Source organism: Canis aureus, chromosome 20, assembly GCF_053574225.1.
Source record: "Canis aureus isolate CA01 chromosome 20, VMU_Caureus_v.1.0, whole genome shotgun sequence".
In the NCBI taxonomy this organism is placed as follows: domain Eukaryota; kingdom Metazoa; phylum Chordata; class Mammalia; order Carnivora; family Canidae; genus Canis; species Canis aureus.
This window is the reverse complement of record NC_135630.1, coordinates 53,548,858-53,563,787: the sequence shown is the minus strand read 5'-3', so window position 1 is coordinate 53,563,787 and position 14,930 is coordinate 53,548,858. Positions and strand designations below refer to the sequence as shown.

The following is a 14,930-nucleotide window of genomic DNA, read 5'->3' as shown; positions in this document are numbered from 1 at the left end:
CCTGCCACTGCCATGATTTTACACCATGGATATATGCCCTGATGTCCATGAATGCTCAAGTATATGAATGTTCATGAGGATTTTAAAAAAATAATGAAAATAAAATAAATTTCGGCATTTAAGGAAATCCCTGTTAGGTCACTGGCTGGTTGCTGAGATAATGGGAGAAAGACTTCAATTACCACACATGACAAAGGATACAGTCTTGCAAAAGTAATTCAGAAATGTTACTTAACAAATGGATAACTATAGTCCACAAGTTATAACAGCAAATTCTAGGGAGTGGATAAAATCTGATTTCCAGAGTTGCCATATTTTAAAATGTAAAATGTTCAGTTTTAAGCCAAAAGCTGTGAAACATGCAAAGAAATATGAAAATACGTGATGCCTGGGTGGCTCAGCGGTTGAGTTTCTGCCTTCAGCTCAGGGTGTGATCCCGGAGTTACCAGGATGGAGTCCCACATCAGGCTCCCTTCATGGAGCCTGCTTCTTTCTCTGTCTGTGTCTCTGCCTCTCTTTCTCCATGTCTCTCACGAATAAATAAATAAATTATTTTTTAAAAAAATATGAAAGTATGGCTTACTCACAGAATAAAGGAATTATGCAGAAATCATATCTGAAGAAGCCCAAAGATTAAACATACTAGAGAGACTTCAAATCAACTGTTTTCATTCTGCTCAAAGAGTTAAAGAAGCCCATAGACAAACAACTAAAGGAAACCAGGAGAACAATGTCTCAACACATAAAAAAATATCAGCAGAGAGATAAACATCATAAATGGAATTAAAATAGAAATTCTGAAACTATGAAGTATAATAGCTGAAATATAAAATTTACTAGAAGGATTCAATACAGATTGAGGAAACAGAAGAATCAGCAAACATGAAAATATATCAATTAAAATGTTCTAGCCTGATGAACAGAAAGAAAAAAGAATGAAGAAATACCAGTAGAGTGTCAACAAGTACATCAATATACACAATATAGGATTCCCAGAAGGAGAAGAGAGAGAGAAAGGGGGTAGGAAAAACATATGAAGGAATAATGGTTGAAAATAGCCCCAATTTGATGAAAGATGTGAATCTATATATCTAAGAAGCTCTACCAATTCTAAATAGGATAAATGCAAAGAGATCCACACAGAAACACTTTAAAACTGCTGAAAGGCAAAGAGACACTTGTGAAAACATCGAGGGAAAGATACAAGTTGTTATATATGAGGGATCCTCAGGAAGACTAGGGGCCAATTTCTCATCAGAAGCCATGATGGCTAGAAGGCAGAGGAATGACTATTAAGGGGCTGAAAGGAAAAAAAAAAAACCTGCCAATCAAGAATTCTACGTCTGGCAAAACTATTTTTGAAAATGAAAGAGATATTAAGACATTCCCAGACAAACAGAAGTCAAGATGGTTCATCACTAGTAAATGTTCCCTGTAAGAAATGTTAAAAGGAGATTTTTCAGGCTGAAATTAAAAAACATTGGATAGTAACTGAAAGCCATATGAAGAATTTTTTAAAAAAAAATCAATAAAGGTAACAACATAGGAAAATATAAAAGCCAGAATTATTATATTTTTGGTTTGTGATGCCTTTTTTCCGACATGATATAAAAGAAAAATACATGACATAATGATTTCAAATCCCTGTGAATGGGCACACTATGCAAAAAGACAATTTGTGACAATAACGACATAAAATGATAGGGAATAGAACTATAAAGCAGCAGAACTTTTGTATGCTATTGAAGCTAAGTTTGTATTAATGCAAACTAAATTATTATATATTTAGGTTGCTAAATGTATTCTCAAGAATAATCACTAAGAAAGTAACAAAAAGAAATACGGAAAAGAAAGTGAGAAGAAAAGCAGCACACTAGAATAAATCAAGTAAACAGGAAAGAAGGCAAAAGTAGAGATACTGAGGAATAAAGGACATATAAGACATGTAAAAAATCAACTTGAAAGTGGCAGAAATAAGGCCTTCCTAATAAGTAATCACTTTAAATGTAAATGGATGAAACTCATCACTTAAAAGGCAGAGATTGGCATAATGAACGTTTTTAAAAAGGAAGCATGATCCAACTATCTGCTATTTACAGCAGACTCACTTTAAATACAAAGAGACATATGTTTTGAAAGCAAAAGGATAGAAAAAGATATCATACACAAATAGTAACAGAGAGAGTACAAATGGCTATATCAATATCAGACAAAGTAGATCTAAAGTCAAATATTATTACAAGATACAAAGAAGGACTTAACATACTCATAAAAAATCTAATACATCAAAAAGATGAAACAACTGTGGGCTTTGCTACAAGATAGCAGAATTTATTTCTCTATTTAAAATGCAACATTAGCTACCATTTCCTTGACGGTAGCCCCTAACCTGCCAATATAAGCCACTTAGGAATGTTTTTCTATTTGTAGAGATCTTAAAGAGGAAGATCATTTATAGAAGCAGCATTTTTCTGTTTTCTTTTCTTTTTTTTTTCCTCAAGTTTTATACTCCAACTTCCTCCCGGGGGTATCACCCAGCCCCACATAATCTGCTAGCCTAGGTTTCCTTGGTAAATACACCCAAAGAACAGACTGATTTTGACAATTGAGGTCTTCTTTAATTTATGATTTTCGTGATTTTTTAAAAAATTGTTCTACTTGAGAAATATACTATAATATTTGTCATATTTACTAATTGTGATCTTTGTACTTATGCATTGATAACCACAGAACTAACCTACATACAATTTTTAGCATAATTTATCTCATAAGTCATTTTAAATTTATTAGTAGAATGCTCACAAGTGGATTGATCTGAATCAAATATACATAAAGTAGAGGATGTAATTAAGTTGTTGATGAAATATTCCATCTCAGTTGAATTGCCAATTAAAAGAATAACTAAGTAAATTTACTTTCAGTGAAGTTCACCTTCATTAAATTTGAAGTTTTCTTCATTGTTCCTTGTCATTTTGTAATAGGTTCATGAACATTAAATCACTTGATTTCCTCAAAGTTCTTGACAAGTTACTTGACGTTTTGTTTCTTTTCTTTTTTTTTTTCCTTTTCTTTAAGCATACTCACTAAAAGCTCTTGTAAAAAAAAAATAAATAAATAAAAAATAAAAAATAAAAGCTCTTGTAGGTGATCCCTGGGTGGCTCAGTGATTAAGCACCTGCCTTCAGCCCAGGGCATGATCCTGGAGTCCTGAGATTGGGCTCCCTGCATGGACCCTGCTTCTCCCTCTGCCTCTCTCTCTCTCTCTCTGTCAGTGTGTGTGTTTCTCTCTCATGAATGAATAAATAAAATCTTTAAATAGAAAAGTAAAAAAAAAAAAATAAAAGCTCTTGTAGATGACTAAAAGAAGAATAAAATCATCTCCCCACCACAAAAAAGATTCATATTGCTTGACGAAATATAAGTTAAATTTGAAAGAAAGCCTAAGGTTTTCAGTTTTAGTTCTCAAGTGTTTGGACTCTCTCCAGTTCAATGGAATATATATGGGACATTTATAGTTTGCCAGGTTCAAGGGTTGGTAAATAATATATTTCGATTAATTATTATGCTAGACTTAAATAATCTCAATTTTATAACCTTGAACACCTCAGCAACGTAGTCTATCTTACTCAGTAATATATACACAATAATATATAGTGGCCAAAACCAAAACCACTTGAAAATCATATCATATGAGTTAGTATTAGAGAGAGAAGCTATCAAGAAGGTATCTGTCATGCCAGCTTTGTTGTGATCTTTCTCTAATTGTAATAAAACTACTTCTCCAGAGCCCAGGAGCTTCTGGGCCCAGCAGACATGTTGCTTCTGCAGGTATAAGAGATCTGTGTACTACAGGGAGAAGAACTGGTTATGGCAAGCTGTTTGCCCTGAACTAAGAGAAGCTAAGAGCTGCTAAACTTAGTTCTCTATACCACTGAGACTACAAGTCCAAACTTCTGCTATAGAGAAGACTAAAAATGGAGAGGCCTCCTTTGCTGCTCCAGAGGAGACCAGAATTCACCAGCAGAACATCACAAGCCTGCAGATGTTACTTACAGGGTACATAAGTGGCTGAGTTGGTTAAGTGTCTTACTCTTGATTTTGGCTCAGGTCATTATCACAGGGTTGTGAGATCAAGCCCCATGGCATGCTCCATGCTCAGCGGGGAGTCTGCTTGAGATGCTCTTTCTCCCACTTCCTCTGCTCCTCCTCTCTCTAAAATAATAAATAAATAATAAATCAAAAAATAATAATTAGATCTGTACCAGCTGTCTTTTTTTAAAAGATTTTACTTGTTTATTCGTGAGAGACACAGAGAGAGGCAGAGACATAGGCAGAGGGAGAAGCAGGCTCCGTGTGGAGAGCCCAATGTTGGACTCGATCCCAGGCACCCAGGATCATAACCTGAGCCAAAGGCAGACTCTCAACCACTGAGCCACCTAGGCGTCCCTGTACCAGTTTTTTTGAAGGGATTTCTGATAAAAAAGTAAACAGTGTGACTTCATTGTTATAAAATAAATGCAATGATATCAATTATTACATAATTTATATAAAAATATGTATTATACATATATTTATATTATATATCAATTATATAATATATAATTGCATTATTATATATTATACACTTGCAAATATCTTTATATATATATATGTTCTATGAAAAGGGAGAAATATATGGAGGCTGTTTACATTGGTAACTCCTGGCAAAAAAGAAGAAAAAAAAGAGGGATAAAAAGGTTGATTTGGAAAAGAGAGTGGGGTAAACTCAAAAAAAAAAAAGGATATATATTATATATATATATTTAAAGTCAACATAAATTTTTAAAGCATGTCTGTGGTTACATGTATATAAAAATAGAGAGGCACAGATAGATAGGTGTCTCTGTATCTATGCATATATTTGAATGTGTACATGGACATGCAGAAACAGATGAAAGGATGGACAAAAATAAAATAAGAACGTGTCACTCTTACAAGCTCCTTAGAATCTAAAAAAGAAAAAAGCAAGAAAAGTTGCTGTGTCTACCACATTGTGAGTCCAGCAGCCCTTCCTTGTTGCAAACACGGTAAGTGGGAGCATTCAAGCATCAGTCCCATGTGCACACGCCACCAGAGCCAGTACTTACTGAGTGGGCAGTTCATATCCGAGTACTATGGGCGAGGGACCTGCAGCACAGATCTGAGCACACTGTCCTTTTACCAGACAATAGTTCCCCACAGTTTTCTGCATTCTTTTATGCAAAATCACTTTAACGTGTTTTGGCTTATGAGTCGATTGATAGGATTTTCAGAGTAAACCACACTTGATAACCAGGAAAATTGAAAAAACTAGGAAAGGTATGACTGTATTAGCCAAGCATGGGAAAAAAAAAAAAAAAAGAAAAAAAAGAAAATAAAGATATTTCAAATCTACGATCATTGCTTTTTCTCTGGAAAAGTCAAGTGTCTTTAAATCATGGATAAGATGAGCCCAGATTATCCACACTATATAGTGGATATATATATATGTATATATATATATCCACTATATAGTGGATCTTCATATTTAAGCCATGAGTAAAAAAGAGCTAATATCTTGTGTTTCATATCAATTAGCAAGTAAATTTGAGCCACTTAGGGGGAAAATGCCAAAATTTTATTTACAAAGCATGCAAAAGCTTAAAAGTAAATAAGTAAAGGTGAAATGATATTTCTAAATATCAGTTTAACCTCAGAAAACTTTCCCTGACCACGTCACATTCAGATCATCTTAGCCATCTTTGGAGAGAGGTTCTGAAAACCACGCTGTAAAATATCAAGAAATAAATAATATTTTAGTATCCAGCTTGCCATTAGAAAAGGAGATTTCTGTCTTAACATATTTCAAACTCCCATCGACTCAAATGAAAAGGGCCTTTTTACTGGTGCTATTGTGGAAGCAATTCCTCAGTCTCAATTCATCCTTGAGCAGACTGCTCTTAAATGTTTTACATTATGCTATCTTCTTTCAACATGGCCTACTTACAATAGAAACAGAGCATGGTAACCAATTCCTGAATCTTTCTCAGAGACAAAACATTCTCTCTACACAGCTTCCCCTACACTTGACACTACATCATAGGGCCGCCATTAATGACGGGCCACACCTAACACTTTCCCATAGACTGCAGTTCTACTTTAATTACTGCTACTTCGCACTGCTGATGAATGGAACAGCGAAAATTTATATGCATTCTAGACACCACTTCCTACGCATCCATTCTTCAGAAGGGTTCTCAGAGTTGTTAAAGTAGAATAAAATGAGTAAGTATCAACCATATAAAAAACTTCATTACATAGGTCATGCACTAATAAAGAAAAGTTCTAGCAGATAAGTGTAACCCAAAGAAAAACATTTCCAAAGTAAAAGGAAAGATGAGTAATTCATAAAGGCCTTGCAAACTCATAAAAATATCCATCAATGATTAGGAGTTTAGAAGCAATGGCCAATAGAGGGAGAAAAAAATGTAAATTTTAGATTTATAAAAATTATGGCTAGGCACAAGTATTAATAGGAAAAAGGACATTTGTGGTACATCAAAATGGAAGATGAACTTGTAAATAATGTTTTGTTTATAATATTGTCTAGATTTTTTTACACAACAAAAAGTATAGAAGATGTAAAAAATTATAAAATATACAGAGAAAATTCCTTTTTGAGAAAAAAAAATCCTATAGAATGTTAATTCTTAGGTTTGAAGAAATCCTGGGAGGTGCTGAGAATTGAGTCTTGGAAATGATGAAGGTATTAAAAATGTCACACAGCTAGTCAATCACAGAACTAAGATTCAAGCTGGGCTCTGCACTCCATGCTCTTAACCACTCTTCCATCTAGCTCTGAACTTTGGGTCCTGCCAACAAATAACTTGCAATACAGTAGGAAGATAATCCTAGAATGAGTAGGAGAATTCCATGAAAGAATAATACAGAAAGAAAGGTGATTTGAGTAAAATGACCAACTGCTTTTTTCCCTCATTTTGGATAGGCCTTCTGCTCCCTCAAATGCTGACAATCACTTTTATTTTCCCTCATTTTGGGTAGGCCTTCTGCTCCCTCAAATGCTGACAATCACTTTTATACACTCTATGCCAGAGAATAGAAGTTATCTCTCTGAGAAATACCAACTCACAGAAGAAGACTTGAAGATTCTGACAATGTGTTCCCCAAAGAAACGTCCCAGATAAGCTAATAGAAGGAACCACAGTCAACAGACCCCATTCACATGCTCAGAGCTTTCTAGAAACATTTTAGCATCATATTCTTAAATATGAGCAGATAATTAAAAATATCTGAGCATCTAAAGAGATAGTCTAACATGAGAGAGACTGAAATAATAACAGAGAAAAAAGGTGGAAGCACTTGAGATTTTATGCAAGAGAAACTTTAAAACAAATTAATCAATATTCTCAAAGAGATAGGAGATACTGCATTCATGAAACAATAATACATAGCTATTAAAAAGGAACATTTTTAAAAAGGAATATTCATATTAAAAAGTGCTCTTGAAAATTAAAAATATGATAGTAGAAATTAAACACAAAAATATATAAGATAAAGTTGAAGAAATCTCTCAACTTAAGAGATTTCTCAACTTAAGAGAAATCTCAAAAATAGAAAATAATTGGAGTTCCAGGAAAAAAGGAGAACAAGGGGAAGAAAGCATCTTCAAGAAAATATTCATAAATAGAAGATACAAGATTGAAAAGACCTACCATATGCCCACCATTATAGATGCCATTAAATACACAGCAAGGCAAACCACTACCCTACAATGGGAATTGAAGTTAGGTTCTAATGCACCCACTTAAAAATTTTATCATTAAACTTCTCTTTGAATTTTCTGCCCTGAAACTGCACACAATGGGTAATGAATTGTTTGCTTAATATAATAGCATAAATAAATGAAATATAAGCCCAGTTTATAACCACTTCAATTTATATGAGCCTCAAACCAGAAACCTTGAGAAGTCAAAAGAACTCTAATACTTCAGAAACTGGAACTGATATTTGTACATAATTTGTATTTTAAAAAATTCAAGGATATTGAGAGTAACAGCATTATTCCAAGAGGATAATAGAAAAGTATAATAAAATGTTCCTTATTTGAGTAAAAAAGAAATATATGCTCTTAACATTACTCAAAATACTTTTATAAACTCTTGAAAGAAAGGCAGTCCTCTAAGACAGAGGATGCAAGACAGACATTCCCCTGCCCACTTATGACTGGTTTTCCCTCCTTGCCTGAGGTCCTTAGCTGGCCATAAGAGCCAGAAGAAGAACCAGTGGCCTGATTTCCAACCCAGACCTGATACCTCTGGTTAAAAAATAGACTTTTCTCCAAATCTCCAAAACCAAGATACTTTATCTATCTCTAAAATATGCTATAAATTCAGAAAACAGAAATATGCATGCAGAGGGCACCAATTTTATTTTATGAAAAGCTATTATAATATTAATAGGGTAATAATAAATATTTCATAAAATAAACACAAAATAGAAATTAATAAATAACTGTGTAGTATCCAGTGATTCCATCCTGAGTAATATCATAGAAAAACAAAGAACACAAAAGCTATAGATTAAGTGGGCTCAATACTTCATGCATTACATGTATTTAGTAAAGTCATGAGCGTTTAAATATATCCCAAACTAAATTCTCCGCTTTTGTAACTATTGAATCTCAGAATGAATGACTTATCTTTTTCTGGATAATAAATCTTTATATGGAGAACTGCATTACCTTAAAGAAACTTAGTATTTTGTGTAAAGATAGAAAACCACCAAAAATCACGTACGTCACTGATTTAAGTATATTTGTGTCTTTTAGGGAAACTATAATTCATCGTAATCTTCTTTAACTCAAAAGTATTCTTTACTTTAGCATATGCTTTTTTTGCCTTAGTAAAGTGAAAGCATAAGAAAAAGAGACGGATATGGTTAAGTATTTTGAAAGTAATAGCATTGATCATTTTAGCAATTAATAGACTGCATTTCAAATTATACTATCATATTGTGTTTTCCTGAAGCAACTCAAGCTCTAGAGACTTAGAATGTAAAGGACATTGAGGAATTAAACTATAGTATAAGACAAAAATATTTCAAGGGTACATTTAAAATGTGTTTGAGGGATTTGACAACTAATTAATACTGCTAATTCCCCCACATTTAGATATTCCCCCGTGCACACATACATGCCTATGCATTCTCTGATAAATCTTTACTATGATTATTGCACAATAGAAATTGTAAGAAACAAAACAGTAATATCAGTGAGAGAGAATCTCACAGAAAACACTGATTACATTTGATATGGTTTGAAAACTGGCTTTGAGTGAGTATCTGCTTAGAGAAATGCTTGGAGAAAGAATGTCCTTGGGAACAATCATAAACAGAAAAGTCTATAGACTGGATTTACAAAGAAATAAATATATACATAGTCTATAAAGGCAATGTCTTGAGAGCTATGCTGGCAATTTTCCAGGAGCCCTGGGAACATGCCTAATTTCCATCTAAATTTGCACACATCTTTATTGCAATCTCATACCCTGTGAAGATTTACTCACTCTCATGTCCTTTGGCACAAGGGGAGAAATGAGATGTTTCTTCCTCTCTCTTTCTCTCTCTCTCTCTCTCTCAGAACAGTCAAATCAGTGATGTCCTTGTAGACCATCAGGAGTCTAAATTGCATTCCTTAAGGCCTCTCGTCTGCATCACTGATATTTAAAAAATGGAAAAAATGTAGTCACTGCACGACTGGGAATAACAACAAATAATCTCCATGCTGGGAATTGCACTGTACAAATGAATCACTGAATGAGGCTACACCCCATTGTAATCTCTCTGTAACTCATCCCACCTGTGCAGGAAAAAAAAACCCATATTATCAAATAATTTTGTTATGAGATTGCTGAAGTTGACATCCCTTCAAAAGGACCACTTCTTGCATGTCCATTTGAAAGTGTATTCCACTGTTATTCCTATCTCTTCTTCCTCTCAGAATCAAATGCTCAATTCTAGAAAAACCCTCCTGGATTAATCGCCATTGTGTCACAGCCCTCTCCTCTCAGATTGACTAAGTTTTTGAGAAATACTTTAGGGTTTCTTTCTCTACTTTTTTTGACACCTCCCAGCCTCTTGTAATCTGTTCCTGCCCCATAAAGAATAGAAACTACTTACTTAAATGTTACCAAAAATTTATGAGTCATTGAATCCAAGTGTGTCCTTTAACTCCTATCAACCATGATGATGTTGAAGATAATAATGATGCTGATAATAATGGTACTGACGGCTGACCTCACTGAATAGGAACTGAATGCCTGACCGTACACTCAGCATTTTCCACGTGTTGGCACGTCTGTCCCCACATCAATTTTTTAAATAACATTTTTAAAAACAGCATCTTGAAAAGATTACACCTTCAAGAAATGGACTGATTTTCCCTGGCATTGCCCAGTGAGGAAGCACTTGACTGCCTTGCAGTGTTTTGCATTGTTTCCATTTTCATAAATAATCCATAGTTTCTTCCTTGTTGCACTCTAACCTCTTGCCCCATCCTACCTGGCTGTCCTCCTGGCTCATTCTTTTATAAATTCCCTTCTTCCGTGCATTCTTCTCATGGAGTCTCATGATATATATGATCATTTCATACCACATCAACTGTCTTCTACTAAGGATGAATTCCAGGTTTGGGTTTCTGGCCAAGATTTTCCCCCTCTTTATGGCAATAGTGCCATTTTCCTTTTCCCTTCTCCCTTCCTGTCCACTGATCTCTTGCTCTCACCATTCCCAGCCAATCTTGGAAAAAAACACAGAATCTCCTTTTACACTATGTCTTAAATCTAGCGACCTCCCTTTTCATTTCAGTTGGCCAAGTGAAGAATCACATTACTTTCACCTGATTAACAGCAGTTCCCATATACTAAAAGAAAAAAATTAAAACCAAGGACTTAGAATCAGAAAGTCCTAAATATGAACCATGGCTTGGACACTCACTGTGTGTTCTTGAACAAATTATTTTACCTTTCTATATCTTAGTTTTCCCTTGGTACAATGCAAATACTACAGTGCTGTTGTGTCGATTAAATGAAATCATAGATGGAGTTCAATAATATAATGATTCAGAAAAAAAGCCTTTGTTATACTAATAACCTCAATTCTTGACCCCAAATTCTTCCCCAGCCCACTTGTCATAAAGCAATTCAAAAAACTTTCATGACTTTTCATGACTAACTTTTCTTAAGCTTTCCTGATTTTATCCTAAGCCGCCTTCTCTAGATTTACTTTTCATCACACTGTTTCTCCTTTCTCCATCCCACCAGCAAACTTAAATCCCTATGGCTCATTTGACATGATTTCTCTTATCTCACAGACTTTTCTTAAATATTTCTTTCCCCTCAATGGTTCTTCCAATATACTTTGACCTTAATATTGACAAACTAAAATTCAATCTTTCCTTTAGGATAGAGATAAAATTTCAGACAATTGAAATTATTGTTTCCTGGAATCACCCAGCTAAGATGAATTTGCCCTTCTTCTGTATCCACAAACCAGCCTAAGCTCTATTTATTTAAATTTGTCCTTTATTGGTATTACTTAAGTGTCCATCTCTACACAGACATTGCTAGTCCTGTTTCTGTTCTCTCGTTTTACCTATCTGGTGCTCTGCACAGAGTAAGCACTTGATGAATATTAGATAATTTAAATATTAATTATCTAATATTTAGATATTTAATCTGATACTAAATATCAGATTGAATATCCTATATAAGTATTGATAGGGAAAATTTTCCCATTTTCTTAATATCAGAATCACCTCCAAGAAGACCTTAGTCTCTGTGGAAGGTCTACATTGCTGTGCTTATTGGGATGAGGCATCCATACAAGGAGTGTGAGATCCATAAGGGGGTATATTTGGAAAAACAACAGATGATCTAAAAACTGCATTCTAAGAATAGTTGGTTCAGTTAATTGTAGGCTTTGTTGGTGATTGGGGCATATGAACCTGAAAAAGGCACTTAATTTCTCATGACAAGAGGGTAGGTTTGAAGGAAAGAGGGTTTGGTGTTGAGGAACACAAGGAATCTATCTTTCTGGGAAGAACAGAGATGTCCAATGGGTTTTTTTTTTTCACATGTTGCCTGGTGCAGTCAAATATAAATCGCCTGTCCAACAGCCACCACCAACTCCCCCCCGCCCCACCCTGCAACCACCATGAAATTGTCAGTAAAATTCCACATTGCCTCCAAAGCACTGTAAAGTTCAAACTGGCTCAGGAGGGATGTGTGGATGAACTGAGGCCTCCTTCAAAATGGACACAGGATACAGGATACGAACTTGAATGGATCAACCATATAGGGATGATACTTATATAATGTTCTATAAATATATTGTGTTTCCAGGAGATGATATAATAATTTAGTGTGATGACCATAGTCTAGTCTCTTTTTTGCCTTATGCCCCAAATTCTATATTTGCCTGATTAAGTATAATCACCACTTAACCAAACATTTATGGAGAGCTAGCAGAAGATAGTATTCTATTAAGGAGGTGGAAAAGAAACTACTATTTTTCCCAATAATATCTCCTACTGACAATATGCCAGGTACTGTTCTAAAAGTTTATTATCTCATTTAATCCTACCTATAACTCAATATTACTAGTATTCCCATTTTACAGGCTTAAAGGCTTAGAGAGGTTGAGTAATTTGCCCATAATCCCAAAGCTAGTAAGAAACAGGGTCAGAGGTTAAGTCTGTCTTCATCTACTTTAATACAGATGTTTTCAACCACAGTATTTACTGCTATTAAGGGGTCCCAAAGGTGTATAACATATAAACCTTACCACCAAAATGGTTACGACTTATTTAGGCATATTAAATAAAAACTCTTTGAATGATAACCCAGAATGTTTGGATTTGAGTTTCTAATTTCAATTTTCGAAAATAAAAAATAGGTACTTGAGACTTAAAAATTATGATTGCCTCAAAGTCCAAGCACAGTAAGTATTTGCAACCAAGCATGGTCGCCTGACCATCTTTTGACAAGAATGCCAGATTGACCACTGTGCTGAATAGCACTAAACAAACCAAATAGATTGGTTGCTTTGGTGAACCATGTATATGCAATCCAAACATATATCCATAAATATTTCTTTAGAATTATTCTTTGGATCTTTAAAGATTGTCTACCTTATTTTCTTGGCCTCCTAGTAGCCTTTTAATAAATATCTTACTAGATTTAGAATGCTTCTTTCCCCAGCTGCCCACAAGTAAAAACACTATATAGTCTAATATAATTTTTAATTTCCTCTGCTGTTCTGGGTTAAATGGCTATTATATTTTCACAATTTCATTTCGAGGTAGTCCTAAATTGTAAGCCAGTAAATTGTTGTGTTTCCACATTATGAATTTCCTAAGACAAACATCATAATTGTGTTTCTTTTCCTACTGAAAAACATCACAGTTTATTCTTGGGAATCATTTAGAGGAGAGGAAATCCCTAGGAATTATGCAGAAGTGAAGTTAAAGTTGATGTTATTCAAGCAAAGGAAAATCAGAAATTCTGATTGGGAATTAGCACAAGAATTGCTCTCTCAACAGAGAATTATCAATTATATAAATAAATAAAATTAATTTAAATAAAGATCAGAGTTCCATGAGAACGCATAACAAGAAATTCAAAGCTAATATAGACATTAAATATTGCTTCGGGACTAAAACAAAGGCCAAATGATCTGAGATAAAGGAATGCCAGTCATATATTGAATTTAAAAACAAGTAATGTCCTCTTATTCAATCTGTACTGACCTTAATTACATAATAGGATTTAAATTTATGTGATAGACATAAGTGAATTCACATTTTTGTACCTTGTCACTTTATTCCGTAAGTTAGTATGGATTTCACCTTAAGGAAAGAAAGTTACCAGAATGTACTACTGGAGAACTCAGTCCTTTACATGAGAAATCTTAGTGGTTTATATTAGGTCCTCAATATGTTGGTACGGTATATAATTACATGATTAGGTAGGTTTGTTTCTTCATCCTCTTTTATGTACCCAGCAGACCAGAGTGTCTCTTTTGGAGGTTAAGATACAAATTACCTAATTAAGACTTACACTCTGTGTAATAAAATCACATATATGAAATTTATGCAGTACATAGATGATTATCCTTATTTCATTGTTTCATTTTTAATAGAAGGAACAATAAAGTAACATTTTGAGAGTCATTCTACCAAATTTTGCTTTTTATTTTGAATTTTAATCTTATTTACTTAAAATATATACTTTTAATAGGAGACATGCAAATTAAGTATATAGTACATATGAGAATATTTTGAGTACATTTGTGTGAGTGCTAAATATGTAAGGAGAATGTTTATATGAATATGAAGAATTGAGAAAAAATTATTTGCTTTATGTCACCATGAAGAGTTTCTTTTCCCCTTTATTTGAAATAGAGAACTAAATATTTTTAAAAGGTGAAGTTTTTATTGCAATCTGCTTCTGAAAACCAGTCTAGCTCTTCACCCCCCATCTCTCACCCTACCCTCCCTCCTTATACTTTCTCCATTTATTTCCTTTTCCAAAGCTCCATCAAATAGCTTTAAATTTAAACTTTGAGCCAAGCATTTCAGCTTAAGCTGAAATAAGCATGAGTCCTTATGCATGGTGAGGTACTTTGTGTCCATAAGTGTGTCATTAACATCTACTTAAAAGAAATCAGATTCCATTCCAGGCTCTAGAAATATAGCAATGCATATCAGATAGATTGTCCTCATTCATCCTGATTTCTCATTAGTAATTGTTTCCTTTCGTTGTTCAAATAAGCAAGCCAAACCTGTATCTACACTCCCAGTTATCAGGCCAGTCCTCAGTATGTCACCATAAATTGAATTTTAAGCTTTTCAAGGT

At 34.1% G+C, this 14,930-nt stretch overlaps 1 long non-coding RNA gene across 2 annotated transcripts in view; it reads right to left on the bottom strand.

Annotated features, from left to right (window-relative positions):
- The window catches only part of LOC144291812 (uncharacterized), a 107,084-nt gene that overhangs the window by 22,156 nt on the left and 69,998 nt on the right, over positions 1-14,930 (bottom strand). For both annotated transcript variants that reach the window (XR_013359357.1, XR_013359358.1), the window contains exons 3-4: positions 9,582-9,731; positions 4,054-4,212 (exon numbers count right to left, since the gene is read on the bottom strand). This is a non-coding gene — a long non-coding RNA (uncharacterized LOC144291812). The remainder of the gene's footprint in view (positions 1-4,053; positions 4,213-9,581; positions 9,732-14,930) is intronic.